The sequence below is a fragment of the Cannabis sativa genome, chromosome 8 (assembly GCF_029168945.1).
Source record: "Cannabis sativa cultivar Pink pepper isolate KNU-18-1 chromosome 8, ASM2916894v1, whole genome shotgun sequence".
In the NCBI taxonomy this organism is placed as follows: domain Eukaryota; kingdom Viridiplantae; phylum Streptophyta; class Magnoliopsida; order Rosales; family Cannabaceae; genus Cannabis; species Cannabis sativa.
Window position 1 is genome coordinate 45,447,410 of NC_083608.1, and position 25,810 is coordinate 45,473,219.

At 36.9% G+C, this 25,810-nt stretch overlaps 1 non-coding gene across 1 annotated transcript; it reads left to right on the forward strand.

The window, feature by feature from the left end:
- Window positions 1–16,751: 16,751 nt before the first annotated feature.
- Window positions 16,752–16,858, forward strand: LOC133030701 (small nucleolar RNA R71). Its single transcript, XR_009684250.1, has one exon. It is a non-coding gene; the product is annotated as a small nucleolar RNA R71 (small nucleolar RNA).
- The last annotated feature ends 8,952 nt before the right edge of the window (window positions 16,859–25,810 follow it).

The following is a 25,810-nucleotide window of genomic DNA, read 5'->3' on the forward strand; positions in this document are numbered from 1 at the left end:
AGTGTGTGTTCGTTGTTAGTTAAGAAGAGTAGTAATCGAGTGGACCCATCCCCACTTTAAAATTTGTGGTCTCCACTTGACTCGAATATACTTATCCATTTATGAAATATTGTAGTAAGTTGTTCTCAAAGATTTTGCTTTCATTAAATTGTGATTGTTTTTTTTTAGAGTAAATATTATTTTAAATTTTATATTTTGTAAAAATTATTAAATAATTTTTTTTATTTTGTTAAATAATATTTTAAATTTTATATTTTTTAAAATAGTATAAAATAGATTTTAAATTTAATTTTTTGTCAAATTAAAATTTAACAATAAACTAATCCAAAAGTGTCATGACAATACTAGTTATTGCGTTTATTCGTGCTAGAAGTTAGTTTCATGTTAGTTATATTAAGTAAAAATAACAAAATTTAGTTCAGAATTTATTTTGAAAAATTTGTGATTTGAATTATTATTTAACAAAATAAAAAATGTAATTAGTAATTTCTACAAACCATCCTAAAATAATATTTATTATTATTTATATTAATTATTATTATTATTATTATTATTATTATTTGCTTAATCCCAAATTGAACTCATGTTACATCAATTACAACACAACAATTTTTGTACCACATTTTTTTTACCCTTTGTTGAAAAAGAGATCCCAACTAGTTTGTGAACTCATAAATTGCATGATTTTTTCCATTCTAAGATATTTGGTTATATATATTTACTTTATTTTTAATTGCAAGAAATTACAAATATATATTTTCTTTTTACGTAGTGGTTAGAATCACTCATGAATTTTCGATGCAGATATCCGCAAACTGCCCAGGAACCTCCTCAAACTAGGACAGCTCATCGTCTAACCGAAGGACGTGCTTGTCAAACCATGAACTGCTAAAGTAAGCGAGCAACATGAGACAAATTGCCCCTATTTAGATATATATATTTAAAAGTTATTCGTCCAGTCAAATTCACACTATTTTACTGATTAAGGCCGACCCTAGGCATAGGCGGGCTAGACCCAAAAAAGAATTATTTATCTTTAAAAATATCATTTTTAATTTAATCATTTTTAAAAATATCATTTATCTTTATAGTAAGGACCCAAAAAAATTGTTTTGCCTATGACTTATTTCAACTCAAGGTCGGCCCTGATTTTACTTTATAGTGTATATGATTCGCGCTAAGTGCAGTCTTTTTTTACATTTTTACGGAAGTTCACATATAACAGCCAACGGAGCAACCTAAATCGCAACTCAAATTCATATAGCAACTCACATAGAAACACCAGAGCAACCCATACAGTAAAAATGTTAATTTCGATTTTGCTATGTATCTAGCAAATCAAATAATCTTTATTTGGCAAGTATTGAAGACTAAATTGTGATCTTGGTCCTTTTTGGAAAGTTTCTCGATCTGTTGCAGCATAATCTGAACTTAATGCTGCAAATCAAACATTTTTTTAAAAAAGTCTTGTACAGCTTTGAACGCGTGTTTGTGGCTATCTCTAGGATTTTTATGTTACCTAAAGAGCACCCAAACGCTTCTCGCCTATTCTAGTTTATTTTTCATATTTTCATCTTTGTGAGGAAAGGGTTTCTTTTGTAAAAACTTAGAGTGCTCAGCTAGGTTTTTAATTTTTTTTTTTTTAAAAAAAATATTTACGTGAACCAGTTATATTGTATCACGTATACACTAAGTCCACGTTGGCTGAACTGAACTGAGCCACGTTGGCAAATAACGGAGTCAAGGGAACGAAAATGTGTTTTTGCTAACAGAATGCTGGTTTTGGGGGTTTTACCGCCAAAATTTAAATTTTGGGATTTAATTGCAAGTAAAATGAAACTATTGAGAGTTTTGCCGCAATTAACCCTTTCAAAATTTAATTCACATGTTACAAGTCTATTTCAGAATGTAACTCCTCTATGTTACAACTTTTTGTGATTTATTACACTATATATAATATATAATGTAACATTTTTTATATCAATGTGTAATTTACATCATATATATTTTTTACTTAATAATATATTTATATATCACAATTTAATTTTAATATTATATTATTTATTTAATTTATAAATAATATAACACAACTGCACAAGTGTATATTTTATATTTTTCAATTTAATTCAACCAGTACAAGTGAGGATTCACAGTTTGTAGATTTGATTAGATTTAATTGTATGAATTAGATTGAATTAGATATTGTACAAAGAGTCGTATGTTAGACCTTTTGTTTAAGCTTACATTAATTTTTATAGGTTTTAATGAAATATAGGTTGATTGGATAGTTCTCTAATGTGTTAGCCTATATTTTTAGTGAGAAATAGTTAATGAGCTTAAAATCTATGTGTGTAAAGTCTGGTTAAAGTAGAAGTGTGGATTTTTTTAGTTTTTTTTTTTTTTTGAAAGAAAATGGTAAACTTTATTAGAATGAACGTTCAACCATTACAATAGATAAAAGATCAGTAGGAGCAGTACTCTCACTGAAAATACGATCTGAATACAAACAAGAGCTACGAGCAAGACAGTGTGCAGCTTTGTTTACAGAACGTTTAACAAAATTAATAGTGACTAAAGGTAAGGAAGCCAACAATGTACGACAAACAGACACATGTTGACCAAAAGGAGATGGAATGAATACCGAACCTCGAACTGCTTGAACAACAACCAAAGAATCCGTTTCAACATCAACCCGACCCCATTGGTGTCTCTTTATCCAACTCAGAGCCTCCTTAACCCCCACAACTTCAGCTATGACCGGGTCCACGCACCCCTCCAAGAGGACCGTGAAGGCTTAAATGAACCGCCCATCATGGTCTCGAGCCACGCCAGCCGCTCCAAATTTTCCGTCATTTGCAAAGATTGCGCCATCAACATTTACCTTAATCTTTCCCATAACCGGTTTCACCCAATGCTCCAAGTCTATGTTCGAACCCGAAGGAACAAAAAGACCCCATTCTCCTTTGTTGAGCATTTCTCCATTGATTAAGGACTACTCTTGCCAATAGAATAACCTCCGCTGCTGACAGTGATTTCTCCCGCCAAACTAGCTCATTTCGGGCATGCCAAATTGCCCAAATCACCATCAATAATTCCTCCTGTGCCATAGTAGAATGCTGAAGTATCATCTGACTAAACCAATCCCAAAATGATGCCCAAGACACTGAGACCATATTTAAACTCGACCTCTGCCAACATGATCTTGCAAAGGGACACAGAACCAATAAGTGGATGATCGTCTCAGACGATTGGTGACACATGGGACATAGTTGATCCAGAGGAATGTGCTTGGTATTGAGTTGAACTTTAGTAGCCAAACAACCTGTCAAAGCACGCCACATAAGTTGGTGAACTTTCGGGGGGACTTGAAGCTTCCAAGCGATCTTCCAAATTTTCATCTCAAAGTCACTAATGTTAGTGACATCAGCCTGATGTAGCAAGCGATAGGCCTCCCTTACAGTGTAAACACCATGCAGATCCAGAGACCAATACCACGTATCAATTGTAGACTCCTGAACAATGTTGGTCTTCAAAATTAACTCCTTATCCCGATCATTGAAAATATCGGAGATCACTTCCAAATCCCAACATCTTTCTCCTGGCACCATGAGATTGTTAACCTTCCACTGCTCCATACCATTAGCGATAGTAGTGACCCACGGATGAGAAGTATCTTCTAACCACGGATCAAACTGAACACTAATACTTGTACCAGGGCCAACAACCCGTCGAACGCCCTTCTTGATCAGCTCTTGTGTTTCGAAAATGCTTTTCCAAATAAAACTAGGATTCGGACCAAGAGAAGCAGTCAAAAACGAACCATGAGAGTAATATCGAGCCTTGTAGACCCGACTAACCAAAGAATGCTCATTCGAGACTAATCTCCAAGCTTGTTTCCCGAGCATAGCTAAGTTGAAATCCCGCAAGTGACGAAAACCAAGCCCACCATGATGTTTATGCCGACACATACGCTTCCAACTAGACCAACTAACCCCACGTTTTTGATGGGAGCCCGAACTCCACCAATATTTACTCATCATTCCTTCTAACTTATTACAAGTTTCCACAGGCAACAAGAAGACAGACATAGCATAAGTAGGGAGAGCTTGGGCGACAGTTTTGATCAGCACCTCTTTACCTGCTTTAGAAAGCAACCGACCTTCCCAACTCAAAATTCTTTTCTGCATCTTATCCTTCAAAAAACCAAGTATGGCATTCTTATTACGACCCATAACACAGGGGAGGCCGAGATACATACTATTGTCAGGAGCTTCATGCATGCGGAGGAGATTACACATATCTTGTCGAGCAGTGGAGGTAGTGTTTAAACTAAAGAAGATATTTGATTTTTAATAGTTAACACACTGACCTGAAGCTTGTTCGAAAAGTTGAAGTAAAAGAAGAACGCTATGAGCCTCCCTATTAATGGCTTTACAATAAATGTAGCAATCATCAGCAAACAACATATGAGAAACAATAGGAGCACCATTACACACCCGACACCCATGAAGAACACCCCTGGCTTCAAATCTCTTTATAAGAGCAGAAAGACCCTCGGCGCATAACAGAAACAAATAAGGAGAAAGGGGATCACCTTGACGAAGACCCCTCCCCGGTGTAATCGGCCCCATCTCACGACCCCCATGAGTAATTGTGTATGAAACCGAAGAAACACAATGCATAATAAGATCCACCACTCGGACTTGGAAGCCCATTTTAAGCATCATGTGACGAAGAAAAATCCACTCAACCCGATCATACGCTTTGCTCATATCAAGCTTCAGAGCCATATAACCTTCCTTTCCGACCCTTTTCCGCTTAAGATAATGCATTACCTCAAACGAAACCATAATATTATCAGTGATAAGACGCCCCGGGATAAAAGCACTTTGGTTTTCAGAAATCACAGAGGGAAGAACACTCTTCAACCGATTAGCAAGCACTTTAGAACACACCTTATAAAGAACATTGCAGAGAGCAATAGGGCGCAGGTCTCCCATAGTAGTGGCATTTTTCTTCTTAGGGATCAACACCAGATTAGTATGATTAAGACCAATTGGCAAATGACCAACTAAGAAAAAAGAACGAACCTGTTTAATTACATCAGCGCCCACAACAGCCCAAAACTTTTGATAGAACCCAGGTGTCATACCGTCAGGACCCGGAGACTTATCAGGGTGCATCTGAAAAAGAGCTGCTTTCACTTCTTCATCAGTCAAAGGTTGCATTAAAAAATCATTCTGAGCCGAAGAAATAGAGAGTGAAATACCATCAAGAACATCATCCATATGACAGGTAGAGCTAGTAAATAGGTTTCGAAAATAAGAACACATAACCTCAGATAAACCCGAATCCCAGTCGACCCAAGTTCCATCGTCATTTTGAAGCTTCTCAATAGCATTCGACCGCCACCGAGAGGAGGCCGTAGCATGAAAGAATTTGCTATTTTTATCTCCCTCTTGCAACCATAGTTGCTTTGAGCGTTGGCGCCAAAAAACCTCCTTTTGAGTAAGAACTTCAAAAAGCTCAGTCTCGGCCTCTTTGTACTTAGTAATGGCATCAGGGTCACGACCATTCTTCCAACGTCTCACCTCATTTTTCCAGTGTTTAATACGAGAAGCAAAGTTTCCGGAATAGTATTTTCCCCACTCCGAGAGAATCTCCCCACACCGCTGAATTTTCTCTTGAATTCCCACCGAAGGATATTCCTCCCAACACTCCTTTACAACTTGAAAACAAAGTGGTTCACGGAGCCAACAATTTTCAAAACGAAATTTACGGTTGAGAGAAACAAACTTTTTAATAGCCATATCAAGTAAAATAGGACAATGATCAGAAGAAGAGACCTCGAGATTAATAAGCTTAGCTGAAGGGAAACGATGAAGCCAACTTTCTGTCACTAGAGCACGATCTAACCGAACCTCAATCCAATTTTCAGTACCACGACTCTTCTCCCAAGTAAACTGATGACCAATAATATCTAAATCAATCAGCCCACACACCCGGATAGTCTCACGAAAACCATCAAGAAGCCAGTTTGGATAAGGATGTCCTCCTCGTTTGTCGTCCTGAGAGAGAACATTATTCAGATCACCAATCACACACCAAGGAAGAGTATTACCATTAGCTAAAGTCCGAAGTTGTTCCCAAGAGGACCACCGAAGACTTCTTTTTGATTCCCCATAGAAACCAGTTAGGCGCCACGGCCCAATATCACTAGAAAGAATTTCCACATCAACAAAGTTTGTAGCAAAATTCAGCACCTTGACATCCTCCTTATTCCGCCATAATAAAGCCACCCCACCACTTCTACCACAAGCATCCACCGCAAACACCCCATCAAATTTCAATTTCAGTCGGACCCGTTCCAACACATCTTTACGACATAAAGTTTCACATAAGAAAATAAAATCAGGCTTCTTTTGGGCCACAGTGTCATATAGGAATTGTATTGCCCGTGGGTTGCCCATCCCACGACAATTCCAACTTAGAGTATTCATAATGCCCGGTGGGCCTGGAGACCAGAGCCCACCTCGAACTCATTTTTTGAGAGTCCATTATCAACCATATCAGCACTATCATCCTCATCCATATCAACACAATCAATCCCAACAACCCCTTCACTTTGTCTCCTTCTCTTTGTCTCTAGAGAAGACCCACGGCCCCCTTGTCCACCACGTGGCATTAATGGACCAGGAAGAAACAGGGAATGTTGACCTGGCACATGATCTCCAAACACAACAGACTTCCCTCTTTCGTTGGCACTGAACTTGGAAACACTTTCTTTGGTACCACTAATATTTTGCTTCCCAGTAGTAGCTTTATGTCCATTATTAGGAATATTCCCCTCATCCTGTAAAACAGGAATATTGTTCCCATTCTTTGACCCTTGATCTTCTCCAAAATCTAACTGAGGTAAGTTTGAATGATGTGATTGCATCTGTGGCATCTCCTCTGGCTGCCGCACCGGTGACTGTTCATGGCCAAATTATTCACCGGCCTCCGTACCCAAGCGCAGGTATTGAGCACCAAGCAAATAATTCTTTCTTCGTGGTGGCGCTCGCATAAAATTCCCATACGGTTTAACAAGCTCCGCCTCAGGAGTATCAAAAAGCTTATGGCAAAAATTTTCTGAGTGTCCAATAATACCACAGATAAAACAAAATGTTGGAACAAACTCATATTTAAAGTTGGCATAGAACCACTCACCACCAGTTTTCTTTAATTTCACGCGTCTTTTCAAAGGAAAATCTATGTTCACCGTCACCCTTACTTGAAGATATTCCCTCCAAAGACCATTATAATTTTTCGGATCCGATTCGACTAGAATGCCAATGTAATTTGCTGCTGTAGACACAATTTTCTCTGTCATAAATCCCGTTGAAAGGCCATGAATCTGAACCCACATATCCAATTTATTTAGACTGACTGCTTTCGGATCACCACCCCTCGGTACTCTGCTGAAAATCAAAGGGAGCCTATTGAAAGTCCAAGGACTACCATTGATGACTCTCTTAATATCAATTTCATGGTAAAACTGAAACAAAAATAAATTTGGACCCATGTTGCTATATTTTTAAACGCTACGCAAGTATACGCAATCAAGTAGTAAAATCTCACACAGGTGAGGTCGATCCCACAGGGAATTGGATTAAGTACCACTAAATTATACTTATGATTCTATTCGGTAAATCAAAAGTAATTATGGTTTAAAAACAGTAAAATTTGAAAGAAATTCAGAAAACTTAATAACACAGTTTAAAGTTGAGCAAGATGAGACAATAGGGAGGAGAATCCTGTTGTTGTTTACCCAAATTGTTAATGATTAATTACTATCCTATTCTTGGGGTGAATGACAAATTATAAAATAACCTAGCTCCTTTCAGATCTTCTAGATTCTAAATCACATGTTATCTAATTAATTCCTTAATTAAACTAACATGAAATCAGCATTAAGCAATAATCTACTCGTCACATAAGTCATGTAAATACTTTCGTTTCACATAGAACATCGATTATCTTAATTTTAGCATTCTCAATTCTCACTTTTCAGATTTTGAATTGAGATCATAGAGCATGCACAAGGTGATCAATCTTAAACATGAAATTAAACACAAATTAAGATAATTTCACACACACAAGAATTGAGGAATGGTAATTAAACATTAACTAGGAAAACATTAAACAACAATCATCATCCTCCCTAAATGGGAAATTTAGTTCAGAAACAAATCCATAACCATTCCTATAGCAATATTCAACATTAATAAATTAAAGAGGAATAAAGAAAAGAACTGTTAAGGGTGAATTCTGGATCTTCACTTGAATCTCTACGCTCTTCCTGCCGCTCTCAGCTGTGTTTTAGGGTTCCAAATCGCTCTTTTCTTTTGACTTCCAATCGCAGTTTTCTATTTATACTTGAAATTTAGGGTTCGATGGACGAAATTACCCCCGGTCCGTACGGGATCTCGCCGCGGCGACACTTCCTCTCGCCGCGGCGAGAATGTGCCAAAATTAGGCACTTTCTGTTTCTCGTATCTCGCCGCGGCGAGACTCTTCATCGCCGCGGCCAGATATGCAAAAAACTCATAAAATGAAGTTTTTCTTCGGCCAAAGACGTTTTTCGTTGAATTTATGCACCCGAGACCTCTTTTACTCCAAAGAACCTGAAAACATAGAAAACAAGCGTAATTTCGTCCCAAACACAGCTAAGAATGCACATAAATCGGATCCATAACATAGCTAAAAAATAGCTAACAAACTCCCCCAAACTGACTCTTTACTCGTCCCCGAGTAGACTAAGACTAAACTAAAAAAAACTAAAAATGATAGCTGAACTTTCCAACAATTAAATTGTTACCACCACCTGCACAACTTCAATCCTTCAATAACCAGAATTTCAACTTGCCAACTCTAAGAACTAAGTTGAATGTGCAGTTTACAAGTAAGTAATTCATACAAACATAAAGCATCGCAATTCCCATCAATATCACAACTGTTCTAACTTTCCAACATCCCACTAACACATGATCAATAAGTTTGAATGACATACCTCTCTCCACTAATGTTGACAAATTTCTATTCGGAATCAATAGGTCTTTTTCGGTTAAAATCACATGGCTTAGGTACATGGGTAGATGAGAAGTCATTTAGACTATACTATACCATAAGCACTATTAACCAAGCAAGCCTAGACATTTATTTTGCTTTCTTTCCATATATCCCAAAAACAGAAATAAGAGATTGCAATTTTTTTCTTGTGTGTGCACCTCATAATTTTCTTAACTTTTTTCAAGAAGACACATTTTTTTTTCTTTTTTTTTTTCATAGGCACAACACACAATATTCTTATTATTTTTTTTTCAATCTCTCATTCCTACACTTTATATATTTTTTTTTCACTTACAAGACTTATTCCCCCCCAAACTTGTTTCAAGGCTTATGGCATAACAAAATATGTTCAGGGTGAAAAAGAGTTTAGAATAACGAATTCAGCTCCGTGAAGTGGTGAAAAATTTTAAAACAGGCTAAGGCTCAACTTTGGGTATACTAAGGAAAAATTTTTTCAGGTAGGCTTGAAAGGCTCAATCGATCCAAAGAAAATTTGCCTAAATCATTTTCCAAACAAAAATCATCAAGGATTTCGCTTCAAGAGAGTATGTCAAACAAATTCTATTCCATGTTCAATCAATCATTCCACAATCCAAATAGAACACAAGTGATATGTGAGAATAGCAAATGTTTTAAACCTACATGAATCACTTCCTAGCACACATCCAATTTAATTCAAACAGTTGCAAGTCAAGCACACAGTTATGTTTCAATCCATTGCACAAGTGAATAACAACAATTCAATCCATTTTTCAATTTAGCTATCACGCAAGACTAAAAAAAAACTAAAACAAACTAAACTAAAACAAATAAACGCGAAAAAATAGATTAAGTTTCCCCCCCCAAACTAAAATGCACATTGTCCCCAATGTGTGAAAATAAACCAGGAGGAGAGAAACTTACCTGAGCCCCTTAAAAGGGGTTTGGCGGCGGTGGCTGGTCATACGGGTTGAAACGGGGTGGCATGGGAAAATAGTTTGGATCATCCACACCGATGTTCATCCTCGTGACAAGGGTGTTCAATTGAGCCACCCGTCGCTCATCGAAGATACTCCTCTCGGGCCATGTAATTTTGCATATGAATGTTCTCCGCCGAATCGATAATTCAAATTGATTGTGAGTGTATTGCATGGCAGGGTCAAGAGGCCCGACAAGACGTGGTGGTTCGATTTCCTCACGTTCCTCTTCTTCTCTTGCCGGAGGACCTCCTTGAACTGGCGGTTGACCATGAGGATGAGGAGGTTTGAAGCGCAGAACAGTCGCCAAAGTAATAGGACGCTGGGGCGGTACCTTTGTATCATATGAGTACTGTGGTACTCCATGTTTCTCACAGAGGTCAGTGATTATTCCAGCCAACCCCAGTCCTCCACCGGAAGATCCCTCAACCATAATATCAAAGGTTGTTCGAACAATATCCCCCACATTCAGATTATACCCTTTCATAATACCGTAAACCCATTTAAGTCTGTCCATTTGAGCATCAGAAAAATGCTTGTTGGGGAGCATCCGTGCACTAACAAAGTATAGCCAAGCCTTGGCCACTGGATTGAGTTCACATCGGTACAATTGGTATGGTACCCCACTAAGCTCATGGAACCTAAGGCCAGGATACCCTAGAGTCTCAGCCATATCCACATAATTCGTACTTCTATTATAGAATTGTTGTTTCAATTGCTGTTCTTCATACGTGAAAGTTTGGAGATCATAAAGGGCATGAATAGCTTCTACGGTAGCAGGCACTCTAACCCCCCTAACTCTAACTTTGCCCTCTTCTCTTTCAGGCCAGTTGGCTAAAAACTCCAAAGCTAGAGTTTGATTACCACGCTCAGTGACATCGACGAACTTAGTCCACTGCCTCTGTAGGATTTGATCCCTAATAGATGCAAAAGCAGGGGGAATATTGGCAGTTTGGCTTAGGTTGACTATGTCTATCCCTCTATCTTCAATGAACGCCCTATCTTTCAATTTTAAAAACCTCTCTTGAGCCTCCACGTTGGCAAACCTAACTCTATCAAGGTTAGGGCGTCCCCTAGATGGGTTGGATGATGAAGCTCCCTCTTCATTAACCCTTGACCTCTTTGGACCCATAACTCCCAAATTTTTTCTAACTTTCAAGATTTTTCAAAATTTTGACAGCACTTCCCCTTAAAAATTGACTTCCCGGGATTAAAATCCCTTTCAATTTAACCCAATTCTATTCACACAATCAATTTCAACAATGTATATAGCAAAAATCCCAAATATCCACCAAATAATTCAAAACTATCCAACAAATTCAGAAATTTTTCAATAAAAATTGGAATGGAAGTCTTAGAATCAATACCTCAATGAAAATCACTCTTTAGTCAACCTCCATTGATGAGAACCTTGAAGCTTTAGGGAAGAAGAAGATGAATAGTGATTTTTCTGAAATTTGGGTGAGGTTTAGGGATTTTGGAATGGATTTTTAGAGGAAAAGAGTGTTAGATGAGAGAAATAAGAGATTATGATGATTTGGGATGAAAGTTTATGGGTGATTTTGAGGAAAATTGGTTTGAATGGGATTAGATGAAGAAATTAGGGTGAAAAGAGGTGGTTTTCGGCTGGGAGAAGAAAGTGTTTGAATGAGGTGTGATTTTGAAATGTTAGGGTTTTTGGGATTTAAAAAGGGAAATCTGGCAATCTCGCCGCGGCGGCCTATACCCTCGCCGCGGCGAGAATTCGTGAAAAACTGGGTGGTTCTGTAAGTCCATTCTCGCCGCGGCGGCCTATACCCTCGCCGCGGCGAGAAATGTCGAAAATATGCTCCTTTCGTCCAACAATTCGGCCGCGGCCGTACATTTCATGGCCGCGCCACCGACCAAAAACCAAAAAATTTTTTTTTTTTTTTTTTTTTTTTTTTTTTTCAAGAACGAAATGTAATGAACATCAAGAAAAATAACAGTAAACTTAAAAAGAGAGTTCAACTAAATCAAAAGAAAACTTGGGTTGCCTCCCAATTAGCGCTAACTTTATCGTCACTCAGCTAGACGTTGATCGAGATCTTCAAAGTGGCGCCAGAATCATGGCGGACTTGGTTTGATCAAATTGACCTCCCAAGTAGAGCTTTAATCGTTGTCCATTTACTTTGAAAGTATTAGGACTTTCACCTTTTAGTTCCACTGCTCCGTAGGGAAACACTTTGATCACCGTAAATGGCCCTGACCACCTTGATTTTAATTTACCAGGAAACAACTTTAGCCTCGAGTTAAAGAGTAGAACTTGTTGACTGTGTTGAAACTCTTTTCGACTAGATTTCGTCATGCCATCTCTTAGTTCTTTCCTTGTAAATCTTGGCGTTCTCATATGCTTCATTTCGAAATTCTTCCAACTCATCCAACTCGTAGTAGTCTTTTCTCGCCTGCCAGCCTTTTAAGTCCATGTTTAGAGTTCTCATTGCCCAATAAGCTTTGTGTTCTAGCTCTACCGGTAGATGACAAGCCTTTCCAAACACCAACCGATATGGTGACATCCCGATTGGTGTCTTGAACGCTGTTCTATAAGCCCACAATGCGTCATCCAACTTTCTTGACCAATCTTTCCTTGATCTCTCGCACCGTTTTCTCCGAATCATCTTTATTTCCGGTTAGAAATCTCGGCTTGGCCATTACTTTGCGGATGATAAGGTAGAGTCGTTCTATGACGAACACCCTATCTCGAAAGGAGTGCTTCGAAGTGTTTGTTGCAAAAGTGACTCCCTTCATCGCTTATGATTGCTCGGGGAGTTCCAAACCGAGTGAATATGTTCTTTTGAAGGAACAAGGACCGTTTTACCATCATTAGCCGGTGTGGCCGCAGCCTTCCACCCATTTTGACACATAATCCACACTAATAGGATGTATAAATTGCTAAACGATGAAGGAAAAGGACCCATAAAATCTATCCCCCATACATCAAACAATTCAACTTCCAAGATTCCTGTCAAAGGCATTTCGTTTCTCCTTGAGATGTTTCCTGTACGCTGACAACGATCACATGCCTTCACAAAAGTACTAGCGTCCTTGAAAAGTGTTGGCCAAAAGAATCCACTTTGCAACACCTTGGTACTGTTCTAGTTCCACCGAAGTGTCCCCCACATGGTAAAGCATGACGGTTGATTAAGAATAGAATACATCTCCTCTTCGTGCACACACCTTCTTATTATCCGATCCGCACAAAGTGCTTGTAGAGGATTGGCTCTTCCCAATAATAATGTTTCACCTCGTAAAAGAACTTCTTTAGTTGTTGACGAGATAGCTCGTGAGGAGTGATATTGGCAGCCAAGAAGTTAACATAATCGCATACCATGGTACCATCGGACTTTCCCTCACACTAAAGAGTTGTTCATCTAGAAATTGTTCATTTATTTGTACCTCTTTTGTATTCGACTTTCTTCCACTCTAGTCTTGACAAGTGATCCGCCACCAAGTTCTCGCACTTCTTCTTGTCTTTTATATCTAGATCAAATTCTTGCAAAAGAAGAACCCATCGAATCGCCGTGGTTTGGCATCCTTCTTAGTCATCAAGTATTTGATTGCTGAATGATCTGTATACACTATCACTTTATTACAAATTAAGTAGGGTCGAAATTTGTCACAAGCAAATACTATGGCCAAGCATCTCTTTTTACGTAGTAGCGTAGTTTAGTTGGGCATCATTCAAGGTTTTGCTTGCATAATAAATGGTTCTGAATACCTTGTCAACCCGTTGTCCCAAGACTGCTCCAATAGCATAATCACTTGCATCGCACATGATTTCAAAAGGTAGTTCCAGTTTGGTGTAGTCACAATCGTGCTGAGATTAACTTCTCCTTGAGAATTTGGAATGCTTCAAGACAATCTTTCCCAAATTCAAAAGGAACTCCACTAGCAAGAAGATTGGATAGCGGTTTGGCCACTTTGGAGAAATCTTTGATAAATCTTCTATAAAACCCGGCATGACCTAAAAAGCTTCGAACTCCCTTCACTGAAATTGGAGGAGGCAAGTTCTCAATTGTAGATACTTTGGCTCTGTCAACCTCAATACCTTCTTTTGAGATTTTATGTCCCAAAGCACTATTCCTTCGTAACCATGAAATGGCACTTTTCCCTATTCAAAGACCAAATTAGAGTCTTCACATCTTGCTAAAACCAACTCCAAGTTACTCAGACATTGGTCAAACGATGAGCCAAACACTGAAAAATCATCCATGAACACCTCGATGCACTTTTCTATTAAATCTGAAAATATAGCCATCATACACCTCTGAAATGTTGCTGGAGCATTACATAGCCCAAATGGCATTCGTCGAAAAGCAAAAGTACCATATGGACATGTGAATGTTGTTTTCTCTTGATCCTCCGGTGCTATAGCTATTTGGTGATACCCTGAGTATCCATCAAGGAAACAATAGTACTCTTGTCCTGCCAACTTGTCTAACATCTGATCAATGAATGGGAGTGGAAAGTGATCTTTTCTTGTGGCCTTGTTGAGTTTTCGGTAGTCAATGCAAATTCTCCATCCCGTGACAGTTCTAGTTGGGATGAGTTCATTCTTCTCATTCTTCACCACCGTCATCCCTCCTTTCTTTGGAACAACTTGAACTGGACTCACCCATTTACTGTCTGAAATAGGATACGCTACCCCGGCATCTAACCACTTCAAAACTTCTTCGACAACCTCCTTCATTGGTGGATTCAATCTACGTTGTGCATCAATGGTTGGTTTCACTCCTTCCTCCATTAAGATTCTATGCATTACGCTTGAAGGGCCGATCCCTTTAATATCCGCTAGAGTCCATCCAATGGCTTTTGAATGCTTCCTTAAAACCCGTAATAGCTTATCCGTCTCTACGGAAGATAGGGAAGAAGCCACAATAACGGAAGTGTCTTATTTTCACCCAAATATTCATACCGAGATGCTCGGTAGGACTTTTAACTCTAGTTGAGGAGGCTTTTCGCAGATGGGGTAGGCTTTGTTGGTATGACTCCTAACTCTTCGTAATACTTTCTATTCACGGTCCATAAGAATCGAGCCACATAGCATATTCAAAAGCTTCCTTACCATCTTGTTCTACCACCTCTTCTTGTACCAAAGTCAGATTAAGAGGATCTTCAAAGCATGTGTCTTTGTCTCCACCAACCGATCCACCACATCAATTGCAAAACAGTTTGTCACTAGCTGTAGGATAGTCATTTGCTTTGAGTACATTAAATACAACTTCATCTCCTTGTCCCTTAGCTTTAACTCTCCTTTCTGAACATCAATTAGTGCTTTCCCTGTTGCCAAGAAAGGTCTCCCGGAATGATAGGAACATTCCGTCTTCTTCCATATCCAGAACAATGAAATCTCGGGAAGATGAACTTGTCCACCTTTACTAACACATCCTCAATGACTCCTCTAGGGTGAGCTAGCGATCGATCTCGCCAATTGAAGAGTTACGGTAGTTGGCTTTGCTTCACCTAGCCGCAATCTTTTGAACACCGACAAGGGCATTAAGTTAATATCGGCTCCCAAATCACATAGTGCATTTATCCCTTCAATTTTACCAATAGTACAAGGAATAGTGAAACTCCCCGGATCTCCGAGTTTTGGAGGGAGTTTCTTCGTAGAATAGCGCTACACTCTTCGCTAGAGCCACCGTCTCATAGTCTTCCATCTTCCTCTTCTTTGACAAAATTTCCTTCATAAACTTCACATAACTTGGCATCTCGCTCAGAGCTTCAAAGAAAAAGGAATGTTAATGTGAAGTCTTTTGAAGACTTCTAGAAACTTGGTGAACTGCTTGTCTAAGCTTGACTTTCTCAGCCTCTGAGGATATGGTATCTTTACATGATGATCAATACTAACCGGTGGAGATTGTTGTGGTGGTGCTGGGCTATCAGTAGCCTTCTCTCGCTTGTCGGTGTTGGTGTTGGCACCGGTTGAGCATTTATTTCTACATCTACCTCAACCGGTTGTGGTAACTCGTGCCCATTATACTTCTTACCGCTCCTCAGGGTAATTGCCTTGCAGTTTTCTTTAGGATTAACTTCAGTGGTGCTAGGCAAATTTCCTTGAGGGCGGGTTGCTACCTGAGTTGCTAGCTGGCCCATCTGAGTTTGCAGGTCTTTAATTGAAGATCTAGTTTCATCATGAATTGGAGCAAGAATCGTTCGCAAACTAGAACTTCCACCGCAGGATTGTTGCCGATTAAACCGTTGGTTCTGATTTCTTTGTTGATAGAACCCACTATTTCTTCGGTTGTTATTCTGGTTGAACCCATAATTGTTGTTGTTGTTGTTCTGTGAAAAATTTCCAATGGCCTTAGCTTCATCCATTGGCAAATCATCCACATCTGCTTGGCACTCCGAAAAGTGATGACTTCCTCCACATAACTCACAAACAATTTGGGCTTGCTTAGCTTGCCCTGCAATGATTTTAGTCAATGCCTCAACTCGAGCCGTTAACTTTGTGATGGCATCGACTTCTAACACACCGCCTACTTTCTTGGATTGACTCCTTTCGCCTGGCCACCGCTGGTTGTTTAGAGCCATCTCCTCCAATAGATCATATGCCTCATTAGCACTCTTTCTCATAAAAGCTCCGCCACCGCCGCATCTATTAGAGTTCTAGTATTACCAACCAACCCGTTGTAGAAGTTGTGAACCAAGATCCACTTCTCTATACCATGATGGGGACACTTCCCGATCGTATCTTTAAACCTCTCCTGTGCCTCATGGAGAGATTCATTATCTTGTTGGCGTAAATTATTAATTTCTCCTCTCGGCTTTGCGTACTTCGCCGGAGGAAAGAACTTTGACAAGAATTTTGTTGCCGATCATTCCATGTAGCAATAGAATTCGGTGGCAAAGAATTCAACCAACTCTTGGCTCGTTCTCTGAGAGAGAATGGAAACAACCTCAATCTAATGGCATCGTCGCTAACTCCATTAACTTTAAAAGTTTCACAAAGTTCCATGAAGTTAGAGAGATGCAAATTAGGATCTTCAGAAGGGAGACCACCAAACTGAACTGAAGACTGCACCATTTGAAGGATGGCGGGTTTGATCTCGAAGTTGTTTGCATCCATCGCCGGTGGCCTAATACATGACTGCACTCCCGTCAGAGTAGGGAGAATGTAATCTCTCAAGCTTCGGCCATTAGCTTGATCTTCCACAGCGCCTCCATTATTACCATTATTACGCCCATTGTTCCCAACATTATTGTTCACATTGGCAGCCATGATTTCTGATGTTTCAGCAGTTGCTGAAACTCTTTCTTGCCTCTTGTTCTTTCGATTCTTCCTGCAGGTTTTCTCAATTTCAGGATCAACTGGTAATATGACTGATTGTCCTTGACGGCGCATGCACTTAGGATTCCTGAGATAAATAAAGAAAATATTGCAAGAAAAAGGTTAGAAAAATCAGCAAGAGAAAATATACCAAAGTAGAAGTTAGTATAATTTTATGTAATCTTAATCTTTAAACAATTCCTAAGAACGGCGCCAAAAACTTGTTGCTATATTTTATAAACGCTACGCAAGTATACGCAATCAAGTAGTAAAATCTCACACAGTGAGGTCGATCCCACGGGAATTGGATTAAGTACCACTAAATTATACTTATGATTCTATTCGGTAAATCAAAAGTAATTATGGTTTAAAAACAAGAAAATTTGAAAGAAATTCGTAAAACTTAATAACACGAGCTTTAAAGTTGAGCAAGATGAGACAATAGGGAGGAGAATCCCGTTGTTGTTTACCCAAATTGTTAATGATTAATTACTATCCTATTCTTGGGGTGAATGACAGATTATAAAATACCTAGCTCCTTTCAGATCTTCTAGATTCTAAATCACATGTTATCTAATTAATTCCTTAATTAAACTAACATGAAATCAGCATTAAGCAATAATCTACTCGTCACATAAGTCATGTAAATACTTTCGTTTCACATAGAACATCGATTATCTTAATTTTAGCATTCTCAATTCTCACTTTTCAGATTTTGAATTGAGATCATAGAGCATGCACAAGGTGATCAATCTTAAACATGAAATTAAACACAAATTAAGATAATTTCACACACACAAGAATTGAGGAATGGTAATTAAACATTAACTAGGAAAACATTAAACAACAATCATCATCCTCCCTAAATGGGAAATTTAGTTCAGAAACAAATCCATAACCATTCCTATAGCAATATTCAACATTAATAAATTAAAGAGGAATAAAGAAAAGAACTGTTAAGGGTGAATTCTGGATCTTCACTTGAATCTCTACGCTCTTCCTGCCGCTCTCAGCTGTGTTTTAGGGTTCCAAATCGCTCTTTTCTTTTGACTTCCAATCGCAGTTTTCTATTTATACTTGAAATTTAGGGTTCGATGGACGAAATTACCCCCGGTCCGTACGGGATCTCGCCGCGGCGACACTTCCTCTCGCCGCGGCGAGAATGTGCCAAAATTAGGCACTTTCTGTTTCTCGTATCTCGCCGCGGCGAGACTCTTCATCGCCGCGGCCAGATATGCAAAAAACTCATAAAATGAAGTTTTTCTTCGGCTCAGCACGTTTTTCAGTGAATTTATGCACCCGAGACCTCTTTTACTCCAAAGAACCTGAAAACATAGAAAACAAGCGTAATTCCGTCCCAACACAGCTAAGAATGCACATAAATCGGATCCATAACATAGGCTAAAAATAGCCTAACAACCCAACTCCTTGACAAAAAGACCCTTCCCCGGCTTCCACAGCCCAGCCAAAGTGTGCTTCATAGCTTCAAAGTCTAACGATCGAGCATTCAAAAATCTACCCACGAGGCACCACCGATCATCCACCAGTGCCATCTCCTCAACATCATCATCGATCTCAATCCCAAAACTCTCCTCATCCTCCAACTCAATATTCCCGTAGCTCTGCTCCATGTCCTCCATGGCATGACTGCTTGACGCCATGCTCCATCGGTAAAATCGCAGCGAACAGAGAGAAAGAATAAGTCAGTCGCAAACAAGCCAGACACAACACCAAAAGAACGATCAACCTTGAAGAAATCCACCAGAAAAATCGCACCAAACAGAGAAAGAAAAAAACACAGCCGTACCAAACCAAATTGTAGAAGACGATCCAACCTTGAGAGAACCAGAAAACTAAACCAGAACCCGAGAGAATTCAATCCCAAACCGCAACCGTGAGACTCTAGAAACCGACGAAAGATACGAAAATAACACCCACCAGTCGACGCCAATCTTTGCCAGTGAAAACGCAAACAAAAAACGGACCAGAACACCCCAGTCGAACCCAGTTGCACACGCAGAAAACCCCAGATAAAACAACACCAAACTCAAACGTGAACCTTCTGGAAGACGAAGAGAGAACGCCGCCGTGCTCCACCGATGAAGCCGCACCAATCGGAAACAAGAAACTACCCAGACGCAACCAATCGTACGCAGAAAAACTTCAAAAGATTTTTTTTAGAGAGAAACATTCAAAACCATACATACATACATACATACATATTATCTCATCACAATTGTATATTTTTTGATAATTAGATAAAATAAAAATATTTCTGATTTAGAGATCTAAGAAGGAAGAGTTAGTTGATAGTATTACACTATCAAATTGATATAATTACTATAAATCAATAAAATATGTATACTTAATTATTGAATAATTATTATTGTGTTTTAGATTATATAGTTTTCTTGATTTTCTAATATGGTAGGGTCTTGAAGATGACAAAATAAATAATATAAAACTATTTGGAAGATGCCAATCTAGTTGTATCTTCACAATGGACAAGACTATGTAAAGACATTTGTGGGCAATGTAGATTTACATTACTAAATTTTTGTTACTTAGACTTCCAAAATTCATTAGTGGGAAATGTGGCATTTTCTTTTCTTTTTTCTTTTTCCTTTCTATATTGTTAAGTAAAACAAAATCATACAGGAATATAGGAAGGAGTGTGGAAAGAGAGGAAGAATTAAAATATTTCATTTGGCAAAAATAAGAGGAGAAAGAGACCAAGAAATGGAGTAAAAGAAAATTTCATCATACCCCAACTCTCAAAGATTATAAATTTGAATTCTCCCTCCACCAATGTAAAAAAAAAAACAAAATCTATATTTTCTAAATCTTCCTTGTACTATTATTAAATTAGCTGAAAAATATATTAGTTAGGATCGTTACTTTAGGAACATTTTTTGTTGTTTTTATTATATTATAACTTAATTTATTTTTTATACAACTTATCATTTCATATACTATTTTTTTAATTTTTTTTTTAAATTTACAGTTTTAATTTTTAAAATAGTTTTTCCGGTAGTTTCTATGTGAGTTGCTTTTGGTTGCAATTTAAGTTACTCCACTAGTTGCAATGAGAATTTTATGTAGAATTCCGTAAAAATACAATAAAAAAAAAAAAAAAACAGTTTTGAAGTGTAAAAATGAAAAAATTTCTATATTATTTTGTTACAAGATAGTTGCTCTTCAAAAATTATAAATAATTTTAGTACCAAAAATATAATTTAAACAATAAATTACATGATTAATATTTTCACACATACAACTTACTATTTTATTTTTAACTATACATACCATTATACAGTTGAACCTCTATTTAAGAATACTCTATTCAAGAATAACCTCTAATTTATTATAAAAAAATCAAGTCCCGATTTGGGCCAGTTATAAATAAGAATAACCTCTAAATTGTAATTAGTTATACATTTTTTAAGTCCCGTATTAACAAAGTATACCTCTATATAAGAATAATTACATTTTAATAAAATATATATATGTATTTTGTAAATTTATTTATGTAAAATTAATAATTTTATTTTAAATTATAATACATGTATGAAATTATATTTACTTTAAAATATTTCTATTATGATATAGTATTAATGATTGTTTATTGTTATTATTGTTACATTGATATTTTTTTATTTTTTTAATTTTTTTTTCTAGTGTAACTCTATTTAGTTATAACCTCCCAATTAGAATATAATTTAGTTGGTCTCAAGTGTATTCTTGGATAGAGGTTCTACTGTATATTAAATAAAATTATAATTTTATGTTGTGGATGAAAGTTCATAATTATTCACGCAAAAGTTGTAGCATTAATAATAACGTTAAATTGATTATTGAGACTGAATTTTTTCATTAATTATATTGAGTTAAGATTGTTTAAATTTAGTTTTTGTATATTTTATAAGATTCTCATTTTGTAATGATTAGGCTTTTTTGTATTTTGGGTTTTTGTGAAACGCTCCTAATTCATGTTTGTCATACGATTAGAGTAAAAAAAAAAAGTGTGAGAATATTTTTAATATAATTAGAAAAATGAGCATAGAAAATCTTACATTGTGTTATTTCCATTACTTTTACTACACTATACAACAATCAGCTTATTCATAAAAAGAATACAACGATGAGCTTGGGTAAATAGGTTTTGGTGGTTTAATTCACAAACAACAATTTTTTGGGGGGGAATTTTCAAAAATACTATTATTTTTATATTTTATTTATAATTTTAACCTAAATTTTTAATTACAAAAATATTCTTGTAAAATTTTAAGATTACAAAAGTACACTTTACCTAGCAAAAGTTAAAAAATAATGAGAAATCAACTTCACAACAATTATAATTCGGGTAAATACTATTCTGGACCCTGTGTTTTGCAAAAGTTACAGATTGGACCCTGTGTTTTGTTAAATGACAAAATGGACCCTATATTTTCTAAAATAGTAAAAATAGGACCCTGAGCTCAATTTTTGACAACTTTTTTTTTTTAATACAACCAACTTGAAGACAATGCTTAATAAGAACAGATACAAAAAATGTAAACAGTTTTGTCATAGCACTTTTAGATCGGATTAAAATTAACAAAACACAGGGTCCAATTGGTAACTTTTGTAAACAGTTTTGTCATAGCACTTTTATACTATTTTAAAAAATACAGGATCCATTTTGTCATTTAACAAAACACAGGGTCCAATTGGTAACTTTTGTAAAACAGAGGGTCCAAAATGGTATTTACCCTTATAATTCAGCTATAAATAAATTACAAAATAACTAGAAAAATATCCTCATCACAACCATAAATAAATATAAAACAAAAAAAAAAAATAGTTTATTATTTTTATAGAAGATGTATTTTTATAAATAAAAAACTTCAAAGAGTAAAAATGAAATTTTTTGAACATGTTTGGTATTGTTTTCTGTTTTTTGTTTTCAAAAAATTATTTTTAGAAATGAGAACAAAAAATAGTTTTTGAAGTTTTTAAAAACAAGTCATGTTTGGTTAGTGCTTTTTAAAAATAATATTGACTAAAAGTGAATTGGTATTTAAAACAGAAAACAACATTTTGTTGTTTTCAAAATTCTTGTTTTTTGTAACTTTGTTTTCTCAAAACTGTTTTCAAAAAACAAAGCCAAACAAGTCAAATTGTTTTCAAAAAACAATTTTCTGTTTTTAAAAACAAAAAATAATTTTTTAGTTATGATACCAAACATGCACTTTGTTGACCTATTTTTGTATTCTTTTTTTTAGCATATCATGTAAATTTTTTTTTTTTTTTTTTTTTTTTTTTGTTGTTTACAACATATTTTGGGCTGGATAAGCTATAGGCACAGGCTTAACCTGTCTTAGCCCAAAGTCAGACCTACATGCAATTATTATAGAAGAAATTACACTCTATACTCTTTTTATATTGTTCTCTTTTATTTTTATCATTTTTTTTTAAGTCTATTATTTTTACCTCTTTTTTTTAAAACATTGTACCAATTTTGCTCTTGTCACTTCAAGATACTCTCCATGTGACTCTCTTGTGTCAGGGTATTTTGAGTACAATGCATATAAAAAGAAGTATGTTTCAAATAAATATAAAAATTAGAGATAAATTTGATTAATTGATTAATAAAAGTAGTATATTTTAACTTACCCATCATTATATTGCTCATGATGATGATGAATTAATTAGTTGTGTATGTAAGAACTGTAAATGGTGAACTAATTTAAATGGGAAATTTGAGTTTCTATGCATTTTTTATACCCAAATTAATTATCTAAATTAATACTTATAACTCTTGAAAAAAAAGGACTACTTTTACCTAAACCCCAAAATACCCCCTCATTATTCTCAACCATTTCTCTCTCTTCCTCCTCTTTCTCTCTCAAATCAAACCCACCAAAATACACTGCCGATCCACCTGCCTTCCACCCAAAACCAACCATCGCACGAGCTGAACGGCGAACGCCACCTCCGACCGAGACGCCGACGGAGAGCCAACCGAACCCACACCTCCACCACCTCTGAAATCTGAAGAAGAAGAAAAAAAAAAACCCACAGTCCGATGGTCGGACCTTGAGTCCGATGGGGTCCGACCAATCGGACCCAAGGTCCGACCATCGGACCTCTCTCTTCCTCTCTCTGAAATCTGAAGAAAAAAAAAAAAAAAAAAAAAACCCACGGTCCATACAACAAATACCCACGTTTCATGCATTGAAAGGTGTGATAAAAAAGTCAAAACAATATCGATATTCCCAGCAGCCAAAACAAAGCTCAGTAAGACGAAACCATGGAGTCAGTACCTAAATCATTTCACAAAAGTTTTCCAGATCCATTTCTTTTAATTTGGGTTTCAAACAAAATGAAAAAGAACACATACACACGTATATACACAAACATAAACCCATACAGATTTTCAAGAGAAAAAATGCAATGAAAAAGGTGTAGGGATATACCAGATCAACAGTTTCATTCTTGATCTCCTCCAGGGAGATTGCTTTGTCACCCCCCATCTTCAACACACGGTAAAGAATCTAACACAGTTCGTATAAATATATATATATAAGGTAAAAGTGAGGGAAAGTGAAGAGCAATGGATGATAGAGAATGCTCTCTATCCCATCTTGATTTATGTCTATGGTCACTGCCAGCTGCTTCTCCTTCTCCGTCGTAGGTGGGTATTTGTTGTATGGACCGTGGGTTTTTTTTTTTTTTTTTTTCAGATTTCAGAGAGAGAGGAGAGAGAGAGGTCCGATGGTCGGACCTTGGGGTCCGATGGGGTCCGACCATCGGACCCCAAGGTCCGACCATCGGACTGTGGGTTTTTTTTTTTTTTCAGATTTCAGAGAGAGGAAGAGAGAGGTCCGATGGTCGGACCTTGGGTCCGATTGGTCGGACCCCATCGGACTCAAGGTCCGACCATCGGACTGTGGGTTTTTTTTTTTCTTCTTCTTCAGATTTCAGAGGTGGTGGAGGTGTGGGTTCGGTTGGCTCTCCGTCGGCGTCTCGGTCGGAGGTGGCGTTCGCCGTTCAGCTAGTGCGATGGTTGGTTTTGGGTGGAAGGCAGGTGGATAGGCAGTGTGTTTTGGTGGGTTTGATGTGAGAGAGAAAGGAGGAAGAGAGAGAAATGATTGAGAATAATGAGGGGGGTATTTTGGGGTTTAGGTAAAAGTAGTCCTATTTTTTCAAGAGTTATAAGTATTAGTTTAGATAATTAATTTGGGTATAAAAAATGCATAGAAACTCAAATTTCCCATTTAAATAGATATTTTTCCATCTTACGCTAGTTATTTGCAATGAAGTACTAGTCATTGTTTTTATTTTATTTTATTTTTTCTTAAAAAAGAAAAAGAAAATAGTAAATACCATCAATAGAGACAATTTCCCAATGGAGAGTGTGTGCATAGCTGTTGTAGCTAGGAATCACCTGGGGAGGGTGATCTCTATTCACACGTCCCGGTTGGATTTCTCGGAGGCTCTTTGTGGAGAAGCGGCGGCCTGTTGCTTGGCGGTGTCAGTTGCTTTGGATCTAAAGTTTAAGTATGTTATTGTGGAGAGTGACTCCAGACTAGCAATCAATGCACTCAATGGAAAGGTGTCCCATTGGGCCCTAGAGAACTATGTCTCCTTTTGTACTAACTCTTCGCCTTATTTTACTTGTTATCAATTTTCGAATGTTAGTAGGAACTGCAATTATGCAACTCATAATGTTGCTAAGTGGGCTTTTACCCACCAGGTGTATGGATCGATTCCGATCAACTCCGTTCCGGAAAACTTATTGTGTAATGACCATGAGGTCTAATTCCATTTAATATATTTTACGCTTTTCTTCAAAAAAAAAAAAAAAAAAAAAAGACAATTTCCCAAATTAATTATAATAGTCCACATACAATTAACACACTATGGGCCGGGCCGGGCCTGGCCTTAGTAGAAACCCCCCTTCCCTGTTATGTGATTTATGAGTCCATTCAATACCATGGGCCCGCGTAGGCGCAATTAGTTCCTTTTCCATTTTTGTTTTGTTATTGAATTTATTTTTAGGATTTTCACACCAAATTTTTAATTTTTTATAGTTTTATTGTGTACTGTATTTTCACTATTGTTCTACACTATTATCCTACACTTATTTTTTAGTTGTTATATTATTGTTTTTAATTATTTTATTTTGTTATTTTACGAGTATTTTATAATAAGATAATATTTTTTTTTGTAAAAAATTTAGCGTGATAGTAAAATTTTATAAATTTTTGTCTAAAATCTAATATATTTATAAAAACCCCATATTTAATTTTTTTTTTGAAAGAAATATTAATTATTCTTACTGGGACCATAAAAGGTAACAACCTAGAAACAACCCAAGAAACTGAGGGAGCTCAGAATGCTTATTTTGTTTTTCTGCTTGTTTTCTCTGTCAGTAAATATTCAATAAAACATATAATAAATGTGTGTA